Source organism: Ranitomeya imitator, chromosome 2, assembly GCF_032444005.1.
Source record: "Ranitomeya imitator isolate aRanImi1 chromosome 2, aRanImi1.pri, whole genome shotgun sequence".
Taxonomy (NCBI): Eukaryota; Metazoa; Chordata; class Amphibia; order Anura; family Dendrobatidae; genus Ranitomeya; species Ranitomeya imitator.
The window spans coordinates 295,538,318-295,546,493 of record NC_091283.1 but is presented as its reverse complement, the minus strand read 5'-3'; positions in this window follow the sequence as shown (position 1 = coordinate 295,546,493).

The window sequence follows — 8,176 nt, the reverse complement described above, 5'->3', positions numbered from 1 at the left end:
TGCAGACGCCTGCTCCTTTATGTACGTCAAACTTTGCATCAGCAGACACATTAGGGGGATGCTCATGCTTATTATGGCGTTGTCTGCACTAACCAGCCGTGTGCATTCCTCAAAACACTGAAGGACTTGACAGAGGTCTTGTAGCTTCGAACACCTGCCAACTCCTTGTCTGCCATCCAACTGCCTGCCTGTGTATGTGTATCCTCCCACAAATACATAACAGCACGCCTCTGTTCGCAGTCTCTGAAGCATGTGCAGTGTGGAGTTCTACCTTGTTGCAACGTCGATGATTAGGCGATGCTGGGGAAGGTTCAAAGATCGCTGATGGTTCTGCATACGGCTGGAGTGTACGGGGGAATGGCGGATGTGCGAGCAAAGTCTGCGCACCTTCACGAGCAGGTCGGGTAACTCCAGATAATTTTTCAGGAAGCACTGCACCACCAGGTTTAAGGTGTGAGCCAGGCAAGGGATGTGTTTCAGTTGTGAAAGGGCTATGGCAGCCATAAAATTCCTTCCGTTATCACTCACTACCTTGCCTGCCTCAAGATGTACACTGCCCAGCCATGACTGAGTTTCTTGCTGCAAGAACTCGGACAGAACTTCCTCGGTGTGTCTGTTGTCGCCCAAACATTTCATTGCCAATACAGCCTGCTGACGCTTGCCACTAGCTGTTCCATAATGGGACACCTCGTGTGCAACGGTGGCAGCTGCGGATGGAGTGCTCGTGCGACTGCGGTCTGTGGACGAGCTGTCACTTCTGCTGGAGGAGGAGGGGGACGGCGAACGCCTACAGCCAACTGTTTCCTAGACCGTGGGCTAGGCAGAACTGTCCCAATATTGCAGTCCCCTGTGAACTCGGCATCCACCACATTAACCCAGTGTTCCGTGATGGACACGTAACGCCCCTGGCCATGACTACTGGTCCATGCATCTGTTGTCAGGTGCAACTTTCTACTCACAGATTGCCTGAGTGCATGGACAATGCGGTCTTTTACGTGCTGGTGGAGGGCTGAGATGGCTTTTCTCGAAAAGAAGTGTCGACTGGGTAGCTCGTAGCGTGGTACAGCATAGTCCATCAGGGCTTTGAAAGCTTCGCTTTCAACCAACCGGTAGGGCATCATCTCTAACGAGATTAGTCTAGCAATGTGGGCGTTCAAACCCGGTGTACGCAGATGAGTACTTCCTTTTCCTAACGAGAGTCTCTTGTAGGGTGAGCTGGACTGGAGAGCTGCATATGGTAGTACTAGCGGGGGTGCCGGTGGACATGGCAGACTGATAGAGGGTTGGTGATGGTATTCTTGCTGTTGGCCTACATACAGTGTTTCCTACCAAGAAACCGCATATCTGTTTGGTGCAGGCGCACAAGTTTGTGTACAGCCTATTGGTACATTGTCTAGCTTGAACGTACCCTGTGAATGGGGGAGTTAGCTCCCCTTGTGGGCGCATGCGCAGTTCACGGCGACGAGGGATATGTAAAAATCCCCCTATGCTTGTTGGGCTAGGTTGCTCTTATGTCCGAGTGCCGTACCGGCGCTGTCGGACCCTTGTATTATGATTATTTGCGGACGCTACTTACATGACTAATGCTGGCGGTTCCCATGGTGACCAGACCTAATACAGAGCCGTTCTGCGCATTCCCTGATGACCGCAAACAGCCTTTTGGGATTTTGTTTTCCCAGCGCTTGCGCAGTGAACCGTCCACAACGCCGGGCTGAATTACCGGCGCCGCCATGCCCCTGCATAGCCGGTAGGTGCTCCTCACATTATCTTTGACCATAAATACCTGGGAACAACATGAGTAGTATCACATTAACCTTGAGAAAGACTCCTCAAGCATCGATACGCGTGGGTCTTGACACCCATACAGCTTCACTGACCTGACATGCCTGCCAGTTTAGGACCGTCTTTATAGGTGTTTGCACTGGGCTGGGTAAGAGACACCTGAGGATTGTTGAGGAGGGCGTATTGGGGTAACTGTTGGGTATTGATGATTTTTTCATTATATCCCCGCCTAGAATCAGTGTATGTGTGGGACCACGCTTAGTGGCCCATGAGTATCAATCCAACTGCCCAACACTTTGGACCATTGATCTATACAGTGCGCACATGTGCATTAGGTATGCTGTCAGAATCAGCTGTTATTTATGCTAAATGGTGATAGAGTATTTGCATTAGCTGTGTAAGGTGCACATTCTTGTCAGTATTTATCTGTTATTATGGTGGACCCATTATTCCTATCTATGTTTTTAGATGTTTTTAAATGTCTTTGTGTACGTTGTTCTCTGAATAAAGATTTTTGTTATTCTTAGTTATATTGTGGTGATCCCTATTTTCATGCATACGCTTGCTCTTGTTTGCTGCTACTGTTGACTGGTATGCATATGGTGATCCCCTTTTGTACTTGAATATTTGGATGGTGCCCGCTCAAAGTGTTTAGGTATTGTAAAACCAGTTACAAGGTGGACGAAAAATTGTTGGGAATTTAAATCTCCCTTTATAGGTGTGCGAGAGTGCAGGGAAAATCAGGCCCACTGTATTACAGTACACAGTTTCAGTGGCAGACAGTGGCTGACAGATATGCCACTAACAGAACTCACGCAGATGCACAGATTTGCCAATATTAATCTCCCCTTCTTTTTGGGGGGGATGGGAGACTAGTGAATCAATCTGGCCCACAGTTTTACAGTACTGTTTCAGTGGCACAAAATGACAGACCGATACCACAGACTGGACTGGCACAGATTTGCCAATATTAATCTCCCCTTTTTGTTTTTATATGGAAGACTGGTGAATAAATCTCGCCCACTGTTTTACAGTATTGTTTCTGTGGCACAAAATGACTGACAGATACAACAGACTGGACTGGCACAGATGCACTGATTGGCAATATAAATCTCCCTTTTTAGGTGTGGGACAGTGCAGAAAAAAATACAGGCCCACTGTTTCACACTACACAGTTTCAGGGGGCAGAAAGTGGCTGGAAGATATTAAAAAAAAAAAAAAAAAAAGGGACTGTACTACAATTACTATCTCCCTACAGTAATCTCAGAAAAGTATGGCAGGCAGCAATAAAAAGGACTGCTGCACACAAAAGTGTGGACAAACAAACAAGATAGCTGTGCAGAAAAGAAGGAACAACAGGATTTATGCTTTGAAAAAAGCAGTTGGTTTGCACAGCGGCGTACAAACAGCAATGCAGCCATCAGGGAGCCTTAAGGTACCGTCACACTAAGCGACGCTGCAGCGATACCGACAACGATGTTGATCGCTGCAGCGTCGCTGTTTGGCCGCGCTTAGTAACCCGATGTTTACCCTGGTTACCGTTGTAAATGTAAAAAAACAAACACTACATACTTACATTCCCGGTGTCTGGTCACGTCCCTCGCCTTCAGCTTCCCGCACTGACTGAGCGCCGGCCGGAAAACCGCTGCACAGCATGCTTTACGGCCGGCGCTCAGTCAGTGCGGGAAGCTGAAGGCGAGGGACGTGACCAGACACCGGGAATGTAAGAATGTAGTGTTTGTATTTTTACATTTACAACGGTAACCAGGGTAAACATCGGGTTACTAAGCGCGGCCCTGCGCTTAGTAACCCGATGTTTACCCTGGTTACCAGTGAAGACATCGCTGGATCGGCGTCACACATGCCGATTCAGCGGGAGATCAGCGACAAAATAAAGTTCTGATCTTTCCCCAGCGACCAACGATCTCCCAGCAGGGGCCTGATCGTTGGTCGCTGTCACACATAACGATTTCGTTAACGATATCGTTGCTACGTCACAAAAAGCAACGATGTCGTTATGTGTGACGGTACCTTTATAAGGCAGCCTAATAAGCTACAGAGCTGATGCACCCAAAAAAAAAAAACTCCACTGTCCCTGCAAAGAAAAGGTGGTGTTGGACAGTGGAAATTGCTACAGCACAAGCGGTTTGGGGGTTAATATTCCCTGCCTAACGCTATCCCTGCTTCCGACGAAGCGGCAGCAACCTCTCCCTATGCTCAGATCAGCAGCAGTAAGATGGCGGTCGGTGTGCACGCCCCTTTATAGCCCCTGTGACGCCGCAGAAAGCAAGCCAATCACTGCCATGCCCTTCTCTAAGATGGTGGGGACCGAGAACTATGTCATCACGCTGCCCACACTCTGTGTCCTCCTTCATTGGCTGAGAAATGGCGCTGAATGCGTCATATGAAACGCAACTTTGGCGCGAAGGTCGCGTACCGCATGGCCGACCCCACACAGGGATCGGGTCGGGTTTCATGAAACCCGACTTTGCCAAAAGTCGGCTATTTATGAAAATGACCTATCCGTTTCGCTCAACCCTACCCCTAACCAGGTAACCTTGATTACAATTCGATGACGCATCCTAATAGTGGAGGAGAACCTCAGCAGATGTTCGTGCTCTTACTGAAGATAATCTCTATATAACGACCAACATGGATATTAAAGCCATATGGTCAGTGGTAGATACCAGCCCTACACAACATATAAGAGATCACTGCACAGTTACAGATAATGTCTTACCGCTGACGTCTTTTCTAATGGAATCCTTCACTTTTCCCGTCTTTTCCATCTGGCCAAGACCGACATGACAACTTCTTCCAGCCAGGACTCGTCTGCAGAGAATACAACAAAGACACGTTTCACTTCTCATATTCCAGCCCCATCACCATCTATCTCCAACCTGCACAAACTCCTGATCCTGCTGATACCCCAATACTGAGCCGCTGCTGCCGTATGTGTCCCTATTACTGCCCCTGATACCCCAATACTGAGCCGCTGCTGCCGTATGTGTCCCTATTATTCCACCTGATACACCAATACTGAACTGCTGCTGCCGTATGTGTCCCTATTACTGCCCCTGGTACCCCAATACTGAGCCGCTGCTGCCGTATGTGTCCCTATTACTGCCCCTGATACCCCAATACTAAGCTGCTGCTGCAGTATGTGTCCCTATTATTCCACCTGATACACCAATACTGAACTGCTGCTGCCGTATGTGTCCCTATTACTGCCCCTGGTACCCCAATACTGAGCCGCTGCTGCCGTATGTGTCCCTATTACTGCCCCTGATACCCCAATACTGAGCCGCTCCTGCCTTATACACTACAGATCCTACAGCACCCCCCATAGGCAGATCCATCGTGCCCGCTGTCAAGTGTCGGCGTCTGCGATGTCAGACGCTGACAGGGGGATGATGGGGGAAGGAGTGCAGCGCATGCGATGACGGGCGGGGGGCCCACTACTGGCACCGGGCCCCCCCGCCTGCTCAGGGGCCCCATAGAGGCAGAGCAGGGAGATTGATTCTCCCTGCTGTGCCACAGAATGTAACTGTACAGTAGCATAGCTCCAGGTGGGCCCCCTCAGAGCGCGGGGCCCCCGTCCCCGCTGTGCCCCTGGTAGCTACGCTACTGACTCATACGGTGCCGGCATGCCTTGCACTGATGTGGATATGTGCACATAGACTCCCCTGCCTACCTAGCACTGCAATCTATATATCCCCGAATTATCTCTAAAAAGGACTGTTGGTTTATCAGAATTTGTGGACTGAACAGTAGCAGATCCACACTAATAAAAGAATGAATCTGACCCTATCTCAGTAGCAGCTCTCCCTACGCTAGCTGAGTCCGGATCTGAATGCGCCGATCAGGGTGACGCCAGGTCTCTTATAGACCTGATGACGCTGTGCGGCCAGCCAATCACTGTAACACCACAACAAAGATGGCTGCGGTATTACAGTGCATAGCAGACAATCCCTGCATGTTCATTGGCGCTCTAAAAAGCGCCAGAATTTAAAGGCGGAGACCCGAGCTCCCTCTGAATAATTCCGGAATTGCTCGGTGCTCGCCGAGTACACCGAGCACAGTGATACTTGGCGAGTACCAAGTAGTAGTGAGCACGTTTGCTCATCACCAGTAATGATTATACATTATTAAATGCATTTGTGATACTTTTATACTATTCTGTAAGAATTCTAATGTATATTATTAATTGCAGTTGTAATGCTTTTTATATTATTGAATTGTCTTGTGTCTACATAAAATCTGTGACTGAATCATTCTGAGAGGTAATTATTTTCAGAACAATAAAATCTTTTAAAACGTTTATAATATTGTGTCTCTCCTTTTTTTTTTACAAATGTACAAACACACACACTTTATACTTGGGAAGGTGATTTGGAAGAGCTGAATAATAGATTTATGGGCCCTATAAATAATATGCCCGATCAGTTTAGTTTAATATCACCATAATGTAACACAAAGCATGTAAAAGTGTATGGATGACAAATTCAATCCAGAAAAATTTCTCAATGCTTATTTGGGGTGTTATATACTACGAAACTCTGCAAAAAGCAAGAAATATTCTATGGATAACACTATAGTCTATTTTTTCACCCTCCCCCCCCCCAAAAAAAAAAAAGAATGTGGTCAACTGCTACATATTTAGCAACGGACTGCAAAGCACTAAGCCCCTGTATTCAGCGAATCACCCTGCTCATGCAGCTGTCCTTCACTAGGCTTAATTAGCCCTTACAACGACTGTTAATATGATGGTTCAGCTTCAACACCAGTATCAGCACTAACATCAGAGTCCTGATTTGTTATACTGTGCACACACAGGCCTGTACAACCACTCTCTTCCTGTAATAAGAACTGACCCTGAGCTGTGCACTGGCATCAGTGTGCTAAGAATGGTGGCACCTGTTCTTTTATAACCCCTGATTATAATTATATAATACGGCCAGCCAATCATAGTAATGCCACTACTGAGATGGCTAAGGCATTACAGTGACTGGCAGGCAATCCCCTGCATGTTTATTGGCTGTGTACCAGACACCAAACATGCAGAGTGGGGATTCAAACGTCAAATCTAAGCAACGGCTAATGCTCATCAAGTATTTCCAAGCACCCAGATACTCAAGTGGTATATCACCGAGCACGTTCGCTCATCCCTAGTAATTATCCTCTCTCCTCTGTACCAGTCTGTCACTGTAAACTTGTTTACTGTAAACGATATCTATAACTCTGTATGTAACCCCTTTCTCATGTACAGCACCATGGAATTAATGGTGCTATATAAATAAATAATAATAGTAATAATAATTTTATTATATGACTATCTGTTATGTTTGTGTACAATTTGTCAATGACATATGCAGTGTCTCCCTGTCGGAGGTATTTCTGATGGTCAACAAAATACGATTTTCTAGTACCGTATATACTCGAGTATAAGCCGACCCGAGTATAAGCCGACCCCCCTAATTTTGCCACAAAAAACTGGGAAAACTTATTGACTCGAGTATAAGCCTAGGGTGGAAAATGCAGCAGCTACCGGTGAATTTCAAAAATAAAAATAGATGCTCCATACCGTTCATTATTGCCCCATAGATGCTCCATATACAACTGTGCTATATAGAATGCTCTGCACCGTTGATTATGGCCCCATAGATGCTCCTTATAATGCTGTGCCATATATGCTCTGCACCTTTGATTATGGCCCCATAGGTGCTCCTTAGAATGCTGTGCCCCATATATGCTCTGCACCTTTGATTATGGCCCCATAGGTGCTCCTTAGAATGCTGTGCCCCATATATGCTCTGCACCTTTGATTATGGTCCCATAGGTGCTCCTTAGAATGCTGTGCCATATATGCTCTGCACCTTTGATTATGGCCCCATAGGTGCTCCTTAGAATGCTGCTGGTGCTGCCATAAAAAAAAAAAAAAAAAAACACATACTCACCTCTCTTCTCAGGACGCCGGCGCTTTCAATAATTACCTGCTCCTCTGCGGCTCCGTCTCCAGCACTGACGCTCAGCAGAGGGCGCGCACTGACTACGTCACAGCGCCCTCTAACCTGAGCGTCACTGCTAGAGGACGCTGGAGACGGAGCCGCACCGCAGCGAGGAGCAGGTAATTATAGCGCTGCGCTCCCCTTACCTGCTGCGGCGCGGTCCCTGCAGTCCCTGGCTTCTCCGGCGCTGCAGCTTCTTCCTGTAATTGAGCGGTCACATGGCACTGATCATTTACAGCAATGAATATGCGGCTCCTCCCCTATGGGGGTGGAGCCGCCTATTCATTTCTGTAATGAGCGGTGCCATGTGACCGCTCAGTACAGGAAGAATCTGCAGCGCCGGAGCAGCCAGGGACTGCAGGGACCGCGCCGCAGCAGGCAAGTAT